Genomic DNA, 21,327 nt, shown 5'->3' with positions numbered 1-21,327 from the left:
TGGCATCAGGATTGGAGGAAGACTCATTAACAACCTGCGATATGCAGATGATACAACCTTGCTTGCTGAAAGTGAAGAGGACTTGAAGCATTTACTGATGAAGATCAGTAACAACAACAACATAAAAACTGGAGATTTCAATAGATGTTCCTATAATAATGAATCACATGAAAATAAAAACATATACAAGGCAGACTATGCAATTATGATCAGAATGTTCAAATCAGAAAGTTAGTGATTTGTCTGAAATCATCATTGTTGCTGTTGTTAAGTGCTGTTGAGTTTATTTCAGCTCATACTGATCCAGTATAGGGGTTCCAAGGAGCAGCTGGTGAGTTTATACCTCTAACATTGCAGTTAGTGCCTATCCTATAGTGCTACATCAGGAAGTCATCACTAGATCCAAACAAACATTAGTACAAATTAGATCTATACTGGATACACTGAACTTGTTGTTGTTGTTACTGTCAGCCCCTGACTCACTACAACCCCATGTACAATAGAACAAAATATTGTCCTGTTATGTGTTATCCCCAAGATCATATGGAGATCAGACTACTGTGAGCCACAGGATTTTCAATGGCTCCTTTAAGTAGATCATCAGGTCTTTCTTTCTTGTCCACTTTACCTAGAGATGCCACAAAAACCTGTGCAGCATCCTAGTAACACAGAAGCCTCCACTAGTAGATAGGTAGTGGCTGTGAGAGAGGTGCATTGGTCAGGAATTGAATCCAGATCTCCTGAACCGAAGGTGAGAACTCGACCATTGAACAATCAATGCTCCCAAACACATTATGTTAAGTGTAATCAAGTCAGTTCTGACTCATAGCAACCCTGTATATGGTTTCCAAGGAGCGACTGGTGGGTTTGAATTTCTGACCTTGTAGTTAGCAGTCCAGTACTTATCCTACAATGCTACACCAGTTATAAACAATATTGAAGGGTAAACTACCAATAGGGTGGTACAGCACAGACTGCCAAATGTCATGCAATACTGATTCCTCCCTTCTTCCAAGGAATAGAACCCTTGACTTTTAACTAGGCACACAGCCATCTCCAGGAAAGCCTTCATTTTCTAGCTTCTCTGTCATTATTTGTGACATTTGATTTAGTTATAATAAAAGGATATAAGCAGAAGTAATGGGTACAACTTCTGGAAAGTATCCTTATAGGATAGGGATATACCTAGCCTTTGCCCTTTTCTCCTTCCTACTGGTAAGAACATAGAACTGATGGTTAAACCTAGTGAAGCCACCCTTGACTAGAAGAGGCAAACCAGATGTTGAAGGTAATAGAAGGTGGGGCCAGAATGAGTCTGAAGGTACTACAATGGACTGTCTATATGATAAGCACAAAAGAAAAAAATTTTTCCATCTTGTTTAAGCCACTGTTATTTTGGGTTTCTGAACCTAATCCGATCTAAGACAAGGCAAAATTACATTGAACGAATACCATGTATATTTATTAAGTACCATTCACTAAACAATTTCTAATATGTATTTTTAACTTATTAAGATCAAAATTTAAAACATTTTTGATAATTCACAGCTCTGGTAGCGTAGTGGTTACGAATCGGGCTGCGAACCTTAAGGTCAGCAGTTCGAAACTACCAGCCGCTCCGCGGGAGAAAGATGAGGCTTTCTACTCCCGTAAAGATTTACACCCTCGGAAACCCTGTACAGGGTCGCTATGGGTCGGACCCGACTCGATGGCACTTAACAACAACAACAACAAAATGCTCAAAATGGGATTTTCTCTATACTATATTAGAGATCATGAAAATGTTACTATAAAGAATTTGTCAAACATTGCTTCTTGAGTATGCCTTGAGGTCAAGTCTCTATTAAATCTACCTTGGCAATACTACAGAATAATAATATTTATTCATTTACTTGATAAATGAATGTCTACTGCATTCCTCACATGCCAGGTATAAGGCCCACTACAGTACTGTTCCCACCTAGAGTTCAGGCCAGCAGCTTACTGGAAGCTGCAGTCTGAGCGCAACACTCCGGATACCTCTTTTCTACCCTCCAACTTAATCATCCCCTTTCTGTTGTCATATTCTTGCTTTGTACTGAGTCTAATGTGATTTGGCTCTAGCTTTGCTCTGCTAATATAATCACATAATCATACTCTCCCAAGATTATACTCTAGTTACCAAAATTAGAATCAGCATATTACCAAAACGCCACAGTAGCCATCACTAATGGTGAATGGCTTTTCCAAATGGCAAATCTTATTTACCACAGGTCATTTTTACTTAATTTCATCCTCAGGGGAGAACCTTATCCTTAATTTGAATATGAAAAGTACTTTCCAAGTCCTCCCAGATCCCAAGGACTGTCCTGGAAAAAAATGAAGTTAGAATGTAGGACTGCTATACAGCCAACTGTTTGTAGTTATTCCTCACAGGCCAACAAACCAAGCTTACTAGAAAGCTGAAGCTGAACCAACAACATGTCCCACTGTCTCTTCATTCCCTGCCCTCCTGAACTTCTCAAAAGGAAGAAATATTAATCTGACGGGGTCAGTCCAAAACATTGATTGGACTCTGTTTATAAGTGGTGTCGGTGATGGTGGTTATGTGCTGTGAAGTCAGTTCAGAATCATAGCAACCCTGCACAGGGTTTCCTAGGCTATAAATCTTTACAGGAACAGAAAGCCTCATCTTTCTACTATGGAATAGCTGGTAGTTTCGAACTGCTGACCTTAAGGTTAGCAGCCCAATTTGTAACCACTACACTACCAGAGCTCCTTCTGTTTATAAGCATGCAGAAGAAAAAGTTGCACATCTGTCTGAAGGTTTGCCACCTTACTCTTGATTATTTCTCTCACACACCCTCTAAAAGATGTCTGTAAGGTAGGCAGGCAATAAGATTTAGAAAGAAGGGAGATCCCTGTTGAAACCTTGAACTTAAACAATATGCTCCAAGCCAGTTTAGCAAACATCTCTGCATTGATATTTTGGCCAAATGTCCAATCAATAATAAAGTAGTACTTTGCTCCACTTATGTAAGTCTCTTTAAGAAACATCACAAGGAAGAGAAACAGGTAAGTCATGATATTCTGATCACTTATAAATATCCCAAAACTCACTATTACTCAATACTCTATGGTATTCACTTGGCTTCATGTGCTGTTTTACAACATTTCTTATATGAAACACGTAACAAAATTTTAGAGTTGGTACCATTGCTCTTGTTAAGGAGCTCTGGTAGCGTAGTGGTTATGAATCGGGCTGCGAACCGCATGGTCAGCAGTTCGAAACTACCAGCTGTTCTGCGGGGAGAAAGATGAGGCGTTCTGCTCCCGTAAGGATTTACAGCCTCGGAAACCCTGTGAAGGGTCACTATGAGTCGGAACCAACTCCACAACACATAACAACAACCATTGCTCTTGTTAGTTGCTGCAAAGTTGATTCTGACTTCTGATGACTTCAGGAACACATGTGGAAGGCTAGATGTCTAGATAATGATGATAAAATCAGTAATAATAATATTAAAGGTTATTTATTAAGTAAGGAGCTCTGGTAGTGTAGTGGTAGCGAATCAGGCTGCGAACCTTAAGGTCAGCAGTTCGAAACTACCAGCCGCTCTGCGGGGAGAAAGATGAGGCTTTCTACTCCCGTAAAGATTTACACCCTCGGAAACCCTGTACAGGGTCGCTATGGGTCGGAACCGACTCAACGGCACTTAACAACAACAATTTATTAAGCAGGTACATTTAAGCACTTTGTTGTTATTGTTAATTACCATCAAGTAGGTTCCAACTCATAGCAACTAGCAACTCTGTGTAGGGTTTCCAAGGAGCGACTGGTGAGTTCAAACTGACCTTGCAGTCCAGTGCATATCTTACAGTGCCACACCAAGACTCCTTAGCACTTTATATATATTAAGTACTTTGTCCTCAACAATAAACCTATGAGATGAGTACTATTATTATCCTAATTTTACAGATGAGAAAACTGAGACACAGAAAGGTAACTTGCCTAAAATCATGGAGTTAATCAGCAGGCTGGGAACCAAGTCTAGAGCTCTTAATTGCTAAAATAGAATAATTGCTGTTGTGTGCCATCATAGTTGGTTCCGACTCAGAAACTGGTGGGTTTGAACTGTGGACCCTGTAATTACCAGTCCAGTGCTTATCCTACAACACCACACCAGGGTATGTGATTGCAATTGTTATTAAGTGACATCGAGTCATGACTCAAAGCAACCCTCAGAGTTTCCAAGGAGCGGCTGGTGGGTTTGAACTTCCAACCCTGCAGTTAGCACTCCAGTGCTTTCAAATGAGACCCCAACTCATGGCAACCATGCACAATGGAATGGAACACTGCCCGGTCCTGCTTCATCACCATGATCAGTTATAAACCAAACTGCTATGAACTGCTATAGGATTTTAACCAGTGATTTTCAGAAGCAAATTGCTTCAGAGTAGATGAAAAACTAGTCTGATATGTTTTTATGCTTAGTGCCTGAAAGAAAGCCAAGTAGAAATGGCTAGGAAGCCAAGGTCAACATGGATCTTCCTCTAGGAGAGATATTAGGGCTTTATTTATAAATCTGGTGGTTGAACATAAACAGATGGAAGGTAAAGAATGAGGTCACCCCTAGAAGACAGTGCTGAAGAAAAATTTAATAGCTAGACTCATGAGGAACGCCAATACTTAATATAAAGCTAACATTTTAGGTCACAATTATGATGCCGCAGAGTGGTAAACATTTTTGTGTATTTACATATAATATATATTTTTGTTGTTGACTCTGTTTAGGGTTTTCGAGGCTATAAACCTTTGTGGGAGCAAAAAGCCTCAACTTTCCCCACAGAGCCATTGGCAGACTTGAACAACCAACAATGTGGTTTGCAGTCCAGTGCTTATCCTACAGAACCCCTGCACTCCCATAATATATATGTTGTTGTCCAGTGCCATTGAGTCAGTTCTGACTCACAGCGACCCTATATAGGGTTTACAAGGAGCAGCTGGTGAGTTTGAACTGCCAACCTTGCAGTTCAGTGTTTATCCTACAACATTATTACAAGTAAAAAATTTAATGGTATTTCTAATTGCGCTTATCACAATTGTAAAGGTAGAATTTTGTAACATAAAGGAGGGAATAGTTAATCCAATATTCCAGAAAGAGGACCCTAGGACCACCATGGGAGAAGAGCACGAGCGAAATGTGGGACCCTATCAAGAGAAGCAGAAACACCAGAGATGAAGACAGAGATGATGACAAGAGAGCAGCTGAGGAATCTAGACTCATGGAAAAAGAAAGGCTGTGTGCTGGCAGCCAGGAGACAGGCTTGTAGAATGTGCCCCTAGATTGTTTAAATGATTATATATTCTTGAGTGTTTTTGTGTACATCAAAAAATAAAAATAAAAAATACACAGAAGGAATAGAAGCAAATACTGTTGAATGATAATTCATAGAGGTGACTGTAATCATTGCAATGAAATGAAATATGAAAGGATGAGTGCAAAACCAATGTTCTCCCATGTAAACTATCACTCAATTCACAATAAAAACTTTTATTAAAAAATTATAAATACACAGAGGAAATAGAAGTAAATACTGTTGAATGATGATGCATACAGGGGATTATAATCACTGCAAAGAAACAAAATACAATAGGATGAGTGCAAAACCGATGTTCTCCTATGCAAACTATCACTCAATTCACAATAAAAGCTTTAAAAAATTTTTTAATGGAAACTAGAACATAATTTAACCATAATGATCACAATCTTATTGTTGTTGAACACTGTTGAGTGAACTTCAACTCACATAAACTCTACAGGATAGAGTGAACTGAACCATTAGAGTTTCCTAGGCTGTAATCTTTAAAGAAGAGTCCTGGTGTGGCACTATAAACTAAGCACTAGACTGCTAACTTCAAGGACTGCAGTTCAAGCCCACCAGCAGCTCCTCGGAAATCCTATACAGGGTCGTTATGAGTGGGAACTGACTTGACAGCACTTCACAATCTTTAAAGGAGTATATCACCAGGTCTTTCCTCCTGCAGAGCAGCTGGTGGGTTTGGTCAACCAGTCTTTCAGCTAGCAGCTAATTACACCACCAGGACTCCTTAGAGGTTTATACGTTGTTTTTGTTGTTGTTTAGTGCTGTTGAGTCGGTTTCAACCCATAGCGACATGATATGGGGTTCTTGAGGAGCGTCTGGTGAGCTTAAACTGCTGACCTTGCAGTTCAACTTTGCAGTCCATCGCATTAACTCTCAGTGTCACACCAGGACTCCTTCAGAGTTTTATAGTGGCACAGAACATGGGAACACTGAACAGTGTAAAATTAAGAAAGGTGTGCGACAGGGTTGTATTCTTTCACCAGACTCATTCAATCTGTATGCTGAGCAAATAATCCGAGAGTTGGGTTGTTATATGAAGAAAAATGTGGCATCAGAATTGGAGGAAGACTCATTAACAACCTGCGATATGCATATGATATACAACCTTGCTTGCTGAAAGTGAAGAGGACTTGAAATACTTACTAATGAAGATCAAAGAGTACAGTCTTAGGTATGGATTGCAGCTCAACGTAAAGAAAACAAAAATCCTCACCACTGGACCAATAAACAACATTCTGATCAATGGAGAAAAGACTGAAGTTGTCAAGGACTTCATACTTCTTGGATCAACTATCAACATTCATGGAAACAGCAGTCAAGAAATCAAACAACGTATTGCATTAGGCAAATCTGCTGCACAAGACCTTTTTAAAGTGTTGAAGAGCAAAGATGTCAGCTTGAGGACTAAAGTGCACCTGACCCAAGCCATGGTATTTTCAATAACCTCATATGCATGAGAAAGCTAGACAGTGAATAAAGAAGACCGTAGAAGAATGGATTCATTTGAGTTATGGTGTTGGAGGAGAATATTGAAAATGCCATGGGCTGCCAAAAGAACCCACAGAGCTGTGTTGGAAGAAGTACAGCCAGAGTGCTCCTTAGAGGCCAGGATGGCCAAACTTCGTCTCTCATACATTGGACATATTGTCAGGAGAGACCAGTCACTGGAGAAGGATACCATGTTTGGTAGGTGGAGGGTCAGAGAAAAAGAGGAAGACCGCCAGCAAGATGGATTGGCAACATGGCAGCATCAGTGGGCTTAAGCATGGCAATGATAGGTTGGCCCAGGAGCAGGCAGGACAGTGTTTAGTGCTGTTGTGCATGGGGTTGCTATGAGTCAGTACCAACTCGATGGCACCTAACAACAACAATTGACCATACCTGAACTGACACACATGAATTGTTGTTTTAGCAAATACTGAATCCATGGACATCCAAAAGAACAAACAAATCAGTCTTGAAGAAAAAGCAGACAGAATATTCCTCAGAAGCGAGGTTGGGAGCCTATCTTGCTTACTTTGGACCTATCATCAAGACAGACCAATTCACTGAATAAGAACATCATGCTTAGACAAGCAGAGGATCAACAAAAAAGAGTGCAACTCTCAGTGGAAGACTGAAACAATAACTGCAACAATGGGTGTAACATAACAAAGACTATGAGAATGATGTAGAACTAGGCGGCTTTGTTCTGTTGTGCAAAGGGATTTCAAAAGGTTTGGGAGGAAATGGAATTAAAAGATAATGGAATTTTTCCATGAGATTTTTGAAGGCCCTTCATAAATAAGGTCACTCTGAGTCATAGGCAAGCTGACAGCAACTAATAATTGTCCACAGCTAAGATATTTTCATGCTAAAGTCTTAAGCAAGAACACAACCTATAATGTGAGAGGGCTTCAAAAAGTTCATGGAAAATGGAATGAAATGACAATGGAATTTTTTCACAAACTTTTTGAAGCCCACTCATACAGTTTCTATGAACAAAAATTATTTAAGGTGTATCTTCAGATACGATTTCTAGGGACTATGAAGTTGTGAAAAGACTAAACTCCAGGTGTGGTGCTGTAGGATCAGCACCAGACTGCGAACCACAAAGTCAGCAGTTCAAACGCACCAGCTGTTCCTTTGAAGTCACTGTAAGTCAGAACCAACCTGACAGCACTTTTAACAAGATGCACACTTATATATCATTGGAATTAGTATGGACCTTACACAGTTTAAGTGGCAGCATTTTTTCCCCATTTATATTGATACATAAAATAATGTATAACTACTAGCATCCTGTTATTGTTAGGTGCAATAACAAAAACCGACTCACAGCAACTCTGTACACAACAAAACAAAACACTGTCCAAATTTATTTTCCCAAATAAATCTAATTCCAAAAGTGTGCATATAGATTGGCTACTACAAGAATAAGCAAGCTGTTCACCAGGAAGTCATCAATGCTAGCAATCAAGTCCCTTCAGGACAAACCCCCCTCCAAGACTGAAACTCAAAGGGACCACATAAGCAGGCATGTAAATTTGCTGTTGACCACATTGGTCTATTGGTGAGTGAAAGAAGAGGAAGGCAGCAATGAAGAAAATTGGCTGAGTTCAACCACATTCCATAGACTCCTGTTGACCTGGAGATAAAAGAGAGAAGAGGAAGGGCTGGTTGGTCCAAAGTGTGGTGAGACCTGGGGACTCCTGAGCCCATGGACAAAGACATGACAACAGAGGGCTAGAGCTGAGTGAAGCATCCAGCTGATATGAAGTGAGGGGAGATGCACAAGAACACCCAAACTTGCACACAGTACCCATTTAACCTAGCCTCGATGGCTTGATCATCAGAACTTGACTAGAGGAAGATAAAAAATAAAACAATTTTTGATAAAAGAAACGAGGGTAAATTGCTACCATTTTATGAACTTGACCTATATTCATAGATGTAGTAGCTCAAAACACCAACAGAGAGGGAGAGAGTCTTCACATCAAGTATCAATCCTATGCCCTCTGCATACATGGTAGATATGGATGGGCACTTAGACATTGGCTACCTAAAATGAGGGGGCAATAAAGGCACAAAGTCACTGGCTTACAAGCTTTCAAGAGGGTGTTTTAGTTTCAGAGTGTGCGGGAAAGATAGAGTCCCCAATGAATAGTTTTCATCTACTATATCACTCTCCTTTGAACCCCTGTGGTATTAGCATTTTTCAATACTCCCTTCTAGGAGCTTAATTCTCCTCCCTTTGAGTGTGAGCTAGACTTAGTGACTTGATGTTAATAAATAGGACACAGTGATGATGTGTGACTTCTGAGATTCCGTCACAAAAGCATTACGGCTTTCTGCTTGCTCTATCTCCTTCTTTCTCTAATCATTCATTACAGAAGAACCAAATGTCATGTGGTCACTCAAGTAACCCTATAGAGAGGTCCCTGTGGCAAGGAACTGACACCTCCTACCAATAGCCAGCAAGACCCTGTGCATACAGCCATGTGAGTGAGCCATTTTAAGAAGCTGATCCTCCAGCCCTAGATTAAACCTTTCCATGACTATATATCCCTGGCTGATGTCTTGACTAAAACCTCAAGAAACACCCTAAGTCAAAACCACTAAGTCACTCCTAAACACCATTAAGATAGTGTTTGCTGTTTTAAGTCACTAAGCTTTGATAATTATACTTAATTCCTGGTGTGGCGCTGTGAGATACAGCAATGGACCGCAAGGTAGATTTGAACCACACACAAGGTCAGCAGTCCAAAACTCACCAGCCACTCCTCGGAAACCCTATAGAGGGTCACTACGAGTCAGAACTGGCTTGATGGCATTTAACAACAACAACAATATAACCCCATGGTATTTTGTGTCTCTAAACATTTTATCTTCTAACAATTATGACTATACTGGTTTTCTGCTCCCGTAAAACTTTACAGCCTCAGAAACCCTGTACCAGGTCGCTATGAGTCGGAACCGACTCCACGGCACATAACAACAACAAGGTTTAGTCCAATGCACTGCACTTGTTTTTGTTTATTATGTGCTGAAAGAAATGTTGTTGTTGTTAGTAAGTGTTGCTGACTGGGTTCTGACCCATAATGACCCTGTACAGGACTTCCTAGGAGCAGCTGGTGAGTTTGAACCACCAACCTTGCAGTTCAAACTGACCTTGCGGTTGGGTGCTTATCCTACATCACCATACCAGGTCTCCTGCTAAAAGATTGGCAGTGCTTAAAACAATTGACAGCAATTGTTTCAAAACTAATTAAACCTTGGAAAAGGACATAGCTACTGGAGTAGAGGAGTCCTTATGTGGTGCTGCAGGTTAATGTGCTGGATTGCAAGGTCGGTTTGAACCAAAAGGTAGACAGTTCAAGCTCACCAGCCACTCCTCAGAAACCCTATACAGGGTTGCTATGAGTTGGAACCAACTTGACAGCACTTAACAACAACAACTAGAATAGGGTAAAAAGAAAACAATGGTTTGACAGACAGATGACTGAGGGTTAGTGGAGGCACTCATTAAGATAACTCCAGAATGATATGCATATAAGGTGGGACGACCAGTCATTTTGGAAGTACTAGCATACAAAAGTTCTTTGAAAAAAAATAGTACAGAGACAGAGCAGCAAAGCACCGTGGTAAAAATACTTGGAACTTACTTTACTGAAGGAAAATACAAAACACAAGTCATGTGATAAGAAAGGCTGCATTTACTTACATGTGCTCATCAAACTATGTTCTACAGAATATTGGTATCCTATGAGAAGGTCACAGTTTTCTGAAGTACGGGAAAAAAACTATTGAACGTCTATATTATCGGACATATCTAAGCCTTTAAGGTACTAGTGTACATAACAAATTTATTTGACCCCAGAACACTTGCTATGAATAGTTTGGGAAACACTGACTTGGTTAGGCAGGTAGGTAGGTACAGCTGTAGGTGGGTAAATTCACATAAGGTCAAAGGAGGAAAAGATAAATGCAATAAAATGATATCACCTAAACAAGGTATCATAACTGGCACACAGTTACATCGGTGTAAAGTTTCTTTAAGCAAAATAAACTGTTAGCATAAGCTCTGAAAAGCAACAACAGCCATACTATAAGATGTCAGAGAAAATGAGATGGTGAAAAACATGACAAAGCAAAACAGAAGAAAAGAAATTTACTTTCACAGAAGGTACTGAAGGCCTTCCATTCCCTCAGCTCCTCTTCTGTATGTCCATTAAAGCAGCCTAAAGGGATGAGCACCTTGGTCAAGGTAGTTTATTAGGTGGCCTGACCACAAGACTTAACCAACAATGATGATTACTAACTACTATCAGATACTTTCTCTCTTGGGACATTTTAATTAAAGATACAAAGAGTCTGTAGTAGTAGAAGCAAAAGCATAATAAAACAAAGAAACCAGAGATTAAAAGTTAAGTTCATAATAGATGATTAGCACTGGCTGTTCAGCACCTTTGTAAGGGAAAAGAAAGAAAAAAAAGTTAGAGGAATATCCAGTTTAAATTCACTTAAATAATGTTTCTCTATATCCAAGTTCTTCTTACATGAGTGGCCAGAGTCTATGCATCCCATTAGAAATACAGAAGCAGCTCTTGTGAGACCAGGTTCTGTCTCGGGGAGGAAAGGTTTCCAGAGCTTCCCCAAACACCATCTCTGGGTTCCAGCATGCAAACACATGCCCACATTCTCACCTGCTTACACTGGCTCTGAACAACCAACTGTGTGTTGAGTGCCACTACCACTCCACCCTACCCCAAAGAAGTTCAGAGTCAAGATCAGAACTTAGGGAGCCTGGTGGGCAGTATAGGTGCTAATGAATTGCATACACAAGATCTGAGTAGTGTGTGCAAGACCAGAGGCTCTCCCCCTGATGCTCAAAAACTCTGCCAAGGAGCTGTAAGCTAGGAGCCAGGGGGCAGGCTTGCAGAGTGTGCCCTTTGGTTGTTTGAATGATTATATATTCCTGAGTGTTTTGGTGTACACCCAAAAAGAGGGAATAGAAGCAAATACTGTTGAATGATGATGCATAGAGGGGATTGTAATCGTTGCAATGAAACAAAATTCGATAGGATGAATGTAAAGCTGATATTCTCCCATGTACATGTAAACTATCACTCAATTCACACTAAAAATGTAAAAAAAAAAAAAAAAAGACTGCCAAGATTAGCTACACAAACATACTTCTTGCAAAGTTCTCTTTCAGGTTAGGCTAGGCCCACAATGTAAACATTGTCCCTTCTAGATGTGGTGTCCTTATACTATACATAGCATGGACAGTCACAGGAAACCCTAGCACTCAGGCATAGCTCAGCAAATTCACACCTGAGGAGGCAACAGGGTAATCTATTCCTTCAGGCCAGAATGAAATTGGGATTCTTATTTTTCTGTGAGACCTGACACTAAGGTGTAAATTTCTGTTCCACTTGGAAGATTTTCAGGTCCTTGCAACTAAGTAGACTTAACTAATGTTCTGTTGGAGTTATGGTGTGGATCTTATAGGATAAACACTGGACCACAAGTCAGTTTGAACCACAAGATTGGCAGTTCAAACTCACCAGCCGCTCCTTGGAAACCCTATATAGGGTCGCTGTGTGAGTCGGAACCTAGTGGAAGGCACTTTACAACAACAACATCGTATGTTATGCTATGTTAGGTGTCAACCAGTCGGCTCTCACTCACAGTGACTATACACAAAACAGAAACAACAGTGCCTGGTCCTGCACAATCCTCACAATTGTAGTTACACTTAAGCCCATCACGGCTCTCACTGTGTCAACCCATCTTGTTGAGGGTCATTCTCTTTTTCGGTGACCCTCTACTTTACCAAGCATGATGTCCTTCTCTAGGCACTGGTCATTCCTAATGATATGTCCAAAGTATGAGAGAGAAAGTATTACAATCCTGGCTTCTATGGAGCATTCTGAATGTACTTCTTCCAACACAGATTTGTTTACCCCCACATGTTACATACATAACTAGTTTAAAATTAGGACATGGCTTCAACTTCTAATGCAAAATCCAGGCAAATAAACTATCAGTGTTCCTTAAATATCAAGCGGTCTATGAATTAGCGAGTAATCATATTACTGTAACATAACCATATAAAGAAAAAAAAAATCACACTTAAATATTATTGCTTATGGTTACTAACACATGCTTATGGTACTATATGGCCTGGATTAAGCTTTGTGCTATTAACCACAAAGTCAACAGTTTCAACTCACCAGCCAACTCCATGGCAAAAAGATGAAGCTGTCTGTTCCTGTAAAGATTTACAGTCTCGGAAACCCAATAAAACCCAATAGCAGTTTTACTCTGTTCTGTAGGGCTGTTTTGAAATCCTGGTGTGGAGGATTAATGTACTAGACTACAATTTCAGTTTGAGATGCAAGGTCACTGGTTCACCAGCCGCTCCTTCAAAACCCTATACATGGTCGCTAAGAGTCAGAACGGACTCCACAGCACTCAAAAACAACAACAGCAATAGGTTTGTTTTAAATCAGAATCAATTTGATGGCAATGGATATCTGGCCCAATGATTTAATGTATGGAAGTGTTACTATGCCTTACACTACTTGGCACAATGAGTTAGTTATACAAACCAAAGCCCCAGCTAATACATGTATTTTGTATTTGGCCTTGACCATATAGGGTTGGGAGTCCTGGTGTAGTGCTGTGGGTTAATACGCTAGACTGCAAAGTCAGTTTGAACTGCAAAGTTGGTGGTTCAAGCTCGCCAGTCACTCCTTGGAAAGCCTCTAGAGGGTCGCTATGGATTGGAACTGACTTGAAGGCACTTAACAAAAATATAGGGTTGAGGAGTCCTGGTGTGGTGCTGTGGGCTAATGCATCAGACTGCAAAGTCGTTTGAACTATAATGTCTGTGGTTCAAGCTCACCAGGCTGCTCCCTGGAAACCTTATACAGGGTAGCTATGGGTCGGAATCAATTCAACGGCACTTAACAACAACAACAACATATAGGGTTGGAAGTCCTGGTGTGGGGCTGTGGGCTAATGTGTCAGATGCAAAGTCGTTTGAACTGCAAGGTCAGTGGTTTATGTTCACAGCTGCTCCTTGGAAACCCTATCTATACAGGGTTGCTATGGGTCGGAATTGACTCGATGACAACAACAACAAAATATAGGATTGATATGAGTCAGAATCAGCTGTATGGCAATTATGTTTGAGGTTTTTTTGGGGGGGAAGTTACCTGTGGTCATTCATTAAAATGACTTAAGCAATTTTAACAATTATCTAATACCTATTTAATTGTTCATTTCTCATTACTTAAAAAACTCTAGAGCTCTGCTGGAATAGAAACCAAGCACAAGTCAACAAGCTCACCAAACTCACATAGAATAAGTAAAGCTGTAACTTTGGAATAATCAAAATACAAATAATTAACAATCACTTAAATGTGAATCAAGATGAATTCCTGGTTGTTGAGAAACAGAAACACCATGATCAACTGGAGCACAACACTATCAGAAACTGATTCTGTACAACAATAGTGTATTGCTGGGGGTGAGGGGTAATGAAGTTCACAGCTAGACCACACTAATGATGCACTTAAACATCTGAATTTTCTGCTATCTTAATCTTTAAATCGATGCTGCCAAACGCAGTTAGGAGGAAAGCATACTACTGCCAAAAGAATTGGATATATACAACTTATTTTTTACTAAATGTTTTTCTGGTTACTGTGGTTTTGAACAGGATATTAAGAATTTAAAGTTTAAAAGTTATGGGGACTTACTGAATCCCTAACAACATTCAGCCTAACATAACCTTTTAGGACACAGATCATATTCCTGTGTGTGCACACGTGTGTGTTTTACAGCACCTGGCATATTTCTGTTCAATTATCTCTTCAGTATTAATGTACAGTTAATGCAGAACCTGGCAGTGATTACTGCTTTAAAACTTTTTTGACTGACCATAAATCAAAGTTGAAGAAGTAGCAGTTACATTATATATCTTGATTTGGATTACCTTTTTTGTCGTGAGTCAATTCTCAGTTACTCCAGTATCTTTGCAACAAAACACTGGCAGATAGCATGCTGGATTGAAGTTATGTGATGCTGTAGGATAAGCACTAGACCACAATATTGGTGTGAACCATAAAGGCCAGCAGTTCAAACCCACCAGATGCTCTCCTTGGAAGCCCTATACAGGGTTGCTCTGAGTCATAACCAACTCAGAGGCACTTAACTGTTCAAATTGCATTGTAAAAAACACACAATTTTAGAAGTTATACTTTAAGTTTTGAAAGCAAACTAAATCGGACATTACACTCCTAGAAGTAGCCAGTACAGAACAGACAATGTTTATTGTACATGCTGAGTCCCTCTTACCACTGCAAACCTCTCTAATAGTTCATTTCATTAGAACAATGGATGGATTATCCGCGGGAGAAAGATGAGGCTTTCTGATCCCATAAAGATTTACAGCCTCGGAAACCCTATACAGGGTCGCTATGAGTCGGAACCGACTCCACAACAACAGCTAGGTTAATCTAGATACACACTCATTTCACATTTTCTCTAGCTTCCTATTTTCATAAGATTTAAAAAAATCCATATTAAGTCATTCAATCAAGCTTAACTTTATTTATGTTTATACGACTACTGAAAACACCACTATCATACAACTGCAAAATGACTGAAACCCCACCCACAACTCCTCAGCTGGGGGATTCAACCCTTGAGGAAAACCTCTACCCAGTGCTAGGATTTTCTTGTCTCTTGAGTAGGTCTCTAGGATGTTTTACTAACGCTACTACAAACTTTGTTTTAAGAGTTCACAAGGCCAGAACACAAATGGGTCCCCTATTTTTGTTTATTTTTTCAAGACAAACTATATTTCTCATAAAAGGCACAAAGAATATCAACTCAAAGGAGACCTTGCAAGTCACAATGTGTACATATAATAGAACAAATTAATGTCAGGACACAGCCAATAATGTAATAAAGCCCTGATGCAACCATGCCTGTCAAAGGGCATCTGTATTAGCAGCTCGGGAAGTGGCATTTGCAGAAAGGCACTACAACAGTGTTCAAAAGAAAATCATTAAGCCTCAGCCGTTAAGCCCTTCCCCCATCCTTCAAAGCAATTAACCAGTAGAAGGTGCTATTCCACAACCCATCCACATCCCAATCAGCCTCCACCCTTCTCCCAGGGAGGGGGATTACCCCAAGTGGACTCAGACCATTCCCTGTCCAGTTTCCACAGGAACCTCCACACTAGCCCCCAAAGCAGAAAACCAAAGCTCTTTTTCTAACTCCTACTTATAAAACAAAACAAAAACCACTGACAGCCCAACAGCCAAAATAACTGATCATGGAACTACTAACAACTCAAAACATACATACCATTTTGTCAAATAGTAACTTGAAATATGATCTTTATAGTCTGAACTCCAAGATAACTGAGGCTATCTATTTCTACCTAGAAAAGAAAATGCTGGTCACATGCATGACAATAAGAGTCAAGTGAACAATCACTGTCCCCACCAAAAAAAGGGGGGCAATGAGGAATAGGAAAGCTGAGTACCAGCCACAACATACAATATGCGATTTTATCTTTACAGACACCAAAAGAACGAACAGCAGAAACCAGAGATGCAATGGCAAAAAGGAAGGTGGAGAAGAAGCAACACTGAATATTTTTTGAGTGTCCTTTAGTTTCCGATATACTCTTCTGCCTCTTGAAAGGGTGCCAAAAAGACCAGACAGGAGCTGGGTGAAATAAAGATGAGAAAGAAAAGCACCTTCCCTTCCCCCATCTTCTCTACTCTCTCTCCCAAAAAGAGCTGTGTTTGTCTGTGCAAACCTAGTCCCAAATATGGGAGAGAAAGAATGAATGTGTGTATGGAAGAACAATGAGCCCTCAGCCTGGTATTGTGTGTGTGTGTGTGTGTGTGTGTGTGTGTGTGTGTGTGTGTGTGTGAACGCACGCGCGCGCCTCTTTTCCCTTCTACCTCAACAGCAGGGAGAGCTGGAAGCCAGCTACCCACCCAACCTAGGCCATCAAAATCAAAACTGGTTTCTAATTCACTGTGGAATTAACTCAGCAAGCAAATCCATGAAAGAAGACAGCTACCCAAAGATGATTTTATTATTGTATAGATCCAGCCTCTCTCCCCTCCCCCAACAGCCTGAGACTAAAGAAATCAGTGTACACCAGACAAAAAGATCTCTTTTAATGAAAAGCAATTATTAAAACGGCTTCAAATCTACAGATAAGATGCATTAATTTATGTTACATTAAAATATCTATTTCATGATTCACAAAGTTTCCCCTTGACGAGTTACCTTTTTGTGTCAAAAAACTGCTTTGATGAAAGCTATTTCAGGAATCATACAAAACTACTTTCTAAACATACCTTAAAAATAGCAACACATACTGAAACATTTAAAGCACCCAGTCTTTCAAGGGCACATTTTTCATTAATCAATGTTTGAAGTCTAGTATCCAGAAAATGGTAAGCAAACCTTGGGAAAGAGGCAAAGGGAAATGACAATTCAACAATGAATCATTTTGTTTTCCTTTCAGCAACTTCTCAAGCAACCACACTTTTAAAGGAAACCTACAATACTCTGCAGCCCCATACACACAGCCCATTCTACATAAAACTATTTATCATCTTTCCATAACCTTCAACAACAACAACAAAAAAGTCACCTTCCTAATTCTATTCTGCTGCAATGGATTTGGGGTTTCACTATTTTGTAATCACACAGGGCAAAGAACTCAGAGATTTACAATTTTACAGTACCAGGAAGGGATCGCCCCCAAGTGTGAAAATGAGACTTTCAAAGTCCTCCCCGCAAGCACCCCCAAATCCACAAACATTCAAGACATGTACAGTTGTAATCCTGGACTTCCTTTCCTGCCCCAGTTCAGTCAATAATTTAGTCCCATAAAATAGTTGAACCGCAGACAGATACAACCAGAGCAGGTACAAGAAGCAAAGAAAAACCAGGGTTCAGAAGGCAAAGTGGGACAGTGACCCGCGCGGGACAGGACGAAAGACGTCCCTGGCCCTTTCTTCCCCCAAACACACCCTTCCTCCCAGCCGTCGCCTCCACTTCTGCTGCTGCTTCCCCTGCCTTTCCTTTCAGGCTCCCCCTGGAAGAGGGGTTTTCCCATCGACGCTTTTTCCCCACCCAACACCCAATCACCAGGATGGGAGGCCAACAAATAAACCCCACAACACGGCGCAGGCAAGTTGGAGACTTACCTTCCCCTAAAGAGCTACACCATCAATCTAGGGGTGTTTGTGGCCCAGCTCCTCGGAAGTGGAGGGCACGGGGCGGAGGGCCGCGGGCAGGGCTGCGGGCGGCCGGGCTCAGGGCCGAGGAGGGCGGCCCGTGGGAACTGGAGGAGCAGGGGCTGCGGGGGCTTCCCTGCTGTGACCTTTACTGCGATTTTGAACTGGGATCTCTCCACCTCGGTCGAGCACAGCCTTCAGAAACGAGCGCTCAGGCGCATGTCTGGGTTTTTTCTGAGGGCGAGGGGGCTCCCTGAGGATGATGGTGATATTTTCCCCCTCAACTAGGAGAAAATGAGACAGAGACAATGAGGGGAGCGAGATAAGGAAAGAAAAGGAGAGAAGGAGAAGACCTGCACCGAGACCCGGGCAAGGGGAGCGTCTCGGGGCGTGCGGGAGGAAGAGGAGGTGAAAGAGCGCGGGGGGCGGCTCGCGAGCGTCTGTGGGAGCAGCGGCACCTCCGCGATGGTGGCGGAGCCGCGGCGGGGCTGCTGCACCGACACACCGCCCACTCCCGGCTCGGGTCCGGCCCACCTCGCAGTATCGCTCTTTCCCATTGGCTCATCCCGACGTGACCTGCGCGGAGGCTGGGCCAATGGGGGGCGGAGAGAGGGCGGAGGGGGAGGGTTTTTTGGGTTTTTTTTTTTTTTTCTTTCTCTCTTCTTTTTTTCTTTCTAATAAAATGAGCAGAGGGGAAGGTGGGGGAAAGGCCAAGCGTCCCCGTCACCGTGGCCCGAGGTTATAGGGCGGCAGGCTGAGATCACTGCCAAGAAACACGTCTTTGTGCGAGTCCAGGCCCATCCCCACCCCTGCCGCGGGTCGCGCACCGGATCCGACCGGCCGTCCCCTGAGCCTGGCCTGGGACGGGACGCGGAGTTCGGGGGGCGCCGCGGAGCGAGCAATCCGCAGGGGCAAGGGTCATGGAGAGTCAAGTTGCTTCACTGTTTTGCCTGGGTCCTAATTTGCTTATTCAGTCACTTAATACACGAATTCATAACCCGGGGTGGGGGATGGGGGAGATGGACTGGATTTGAAGATTAAGAATTCTTAGGAAATCCTAATAAGCCCGTTTATAGCATTTTAAAAATAAGTATGAAATGTGTATGTAGAAATTGTTCAAGTGGCATATATATATATATATATATATATATATATATACACACACACACATACATATGTTGTCCATTTTCACCACAATAAAGCTTGTTAAATTTTAAGGAAATAAGTAGAAAGAAAAAAAAAAGAGTAAAGTTGAAAAGTCTCCTCAATGAGTAAAGAAGGTACTGTAACCTCAGCTATGAAATTTTCTGTATCTGTATATTTGAAAAATCTATTTTAAAAATCACCTTGTTTTTCTGGTACATTGTACAATGTAGGATAAGCACTGGACCGGCAGGTCAGTTCGAACAACCTCTTTCAAGAAGACAGTTAATCAGGTACTGTAGGATAAATGCTGGAATGGGAACCACAAGGTCAGAAGTTCAAACCCACTAGCCTGTCCTTGTAAACTCTATACAGGGTCCCTATGGATTGGAACCGACTCCAGGGCACTTAACAACACACAATACTCAAGGATAAAAGTAGGGAGCAGTGGAATCGATCAAATCCTCATATTCTATGTAATATAATTTATGGGGTTGGAAGATTTCAAAATGTTAATTATGATTAGCAATTTTTGCAATGTGTTATCATGTTCACTGAGTTCTTGCACTGAAGCTGGCATAAATCCAGGTTGATCAGAGTGAATCACCAAGCGATGGTTGGTTCATTAATATACTGTAAATCCTTTCTTATACCAGTTACTCTTCCTGAAGAAGTTAAGAACTGTGTATAATAGGGTAATTAAGTAATAGAACAGAGCTCAAAATAATTCGCCAGTATATTTCAAATAAAAGTGATAACTTTTCTCTTTGGATTATCTATTCAGATTATGTTTTCCACATTCAACAGATCCTCTTAAAAATAATTTGGACTAGCAGATATTATTGTACCAGCATCCAAGATATCTAAAAACATATGGGTCCTGCTATTACCTTTCTGAGTAACTTTCAAGCAGAAAAATCCTCTGCAATTCCTTCATCTATGAAATGAGGAAACTAGCTAATGCTTCTGCATATATTTGATAATGTGAAAGCCAAATTTTACAGCATGTAAATAAATAAACTGCTTTCAACAGCCTAGGTATGAGTGGAACTATTTGACATCAGCTTGGAAATAATATGAGGTCAAACAAATTTGTTAGGTGCCTTCAGTTTCCATCAAAGCCCACATTTACAAGAAGCACTATTCCTAACAAAAGTTCAGCTCTGTGGTGGGCAAATGGACACTGTTCCAAGAAGATGCCTGTAAATCCTGCACTGCCTTTCAACTGGAAGGAGAACAGCTCTGAAGATCAACAAACAGCATTTTCTGCAGAACTGGGCTGTGGTGCTATTTTTATTTATTTATAAAAGCATAAGTTTAGAAGTCTAGGAATTCCATTTAGTTACAAAGTATAATATTATGATATCTAGGCCACAAATTTAGCAAACTAGATCTACTTAATTATGATAACTTCATGCAAGAATGTGATCAAGCCACAAAGCTGAAGAGTACAACCTTCCTTCTAAAGATCTGAGAAGCTGATAATGTAATAACAATTATAAAAGGAACAATTATGAAGCCACGGAGTGAATGCTTATTAGCATGAGCCAAGCACCATGCTAAACCCATTACATTCCTTAACCCATCTATGCCTCACAACAGCTCCCAAAGTGTATTATTATTATCTCCATTTTAAAGGTCAGGAAATGGGGGTTTCGGGAGGTTAAATAATTTGCTCTAAATTAAAGAAGTTAAATATCTAATGGGCTTATGTTTTCTCTTATGAAATTAGAAAATGTTTCCTTACTCTCTTTTCTGCAAGTTTTAGAAAGTTAAGATTACTTTGGTTATTAATCCAGAGAAACATCAAGAAAGGACATTTGAGACTTGTATTAGTTGTTTTTATGCATTTTACTATAGGTAAGTACTGATTTTATTTTGTTTACAGAGGTCACATCAGACATTTAACTTTTTTTTTTTTCAATGGGGAAGAAAGTATCATTAAATAAATAATGCTGGGATAAATTCCCTCCTGAATTTAGAGATCATCTGAAGAACAGATTTGATGAATTAGACACTAAAGACCAAAGACCGGAAGAGTTGTGGGATG

The 21,327-nt window shown here is 40.7% G+C and overlaps 1 protein-coding gene across 1 annotated transcript in view; it reads right to left on the bottom strand.

The window, feature by feature from the left end:
• The window catches only part of RERE (arginine-glutamic acid dipeptide (RE) repeats), a 687,265-nt gene extending 668,689 nt beyond the window's left edge, over positions 1-18,576 (bottom strand). The window contains exon 1 of the mRNA XM_006873098.1: positions 18,105-18,576. The gene's annotated coding sequence lies outside the window, so the exon portion shown is untranslated. The remainder of the gene's footprint in view (positions 1-18,104) is intronic.
• Between the last annotated feature and the right edge of the window lie 2,751 nt (positions 18,577-21,327).

The sequence above is a fragment of the Chrysochloris asiatica genome, unplaced genomic scaffold, assembly GCF_000296735.1.
Source record: "Chrysochloris asiatica unplaced genomic scaffold, ChrAsi1.0 scaffold00223, whole genome shotgun sequence".
In the NCBI taxonomy this organism is placed as follows: Eukaryota; Metazoa; Chordata; class Mammalia; order Afrosoricida; family Chrysochloridae; genus Chrysochloris; species Chrysochloris asiatica.
This window is presented reverse-complemented; position numbering and strand designations above follow the sequence as displayed.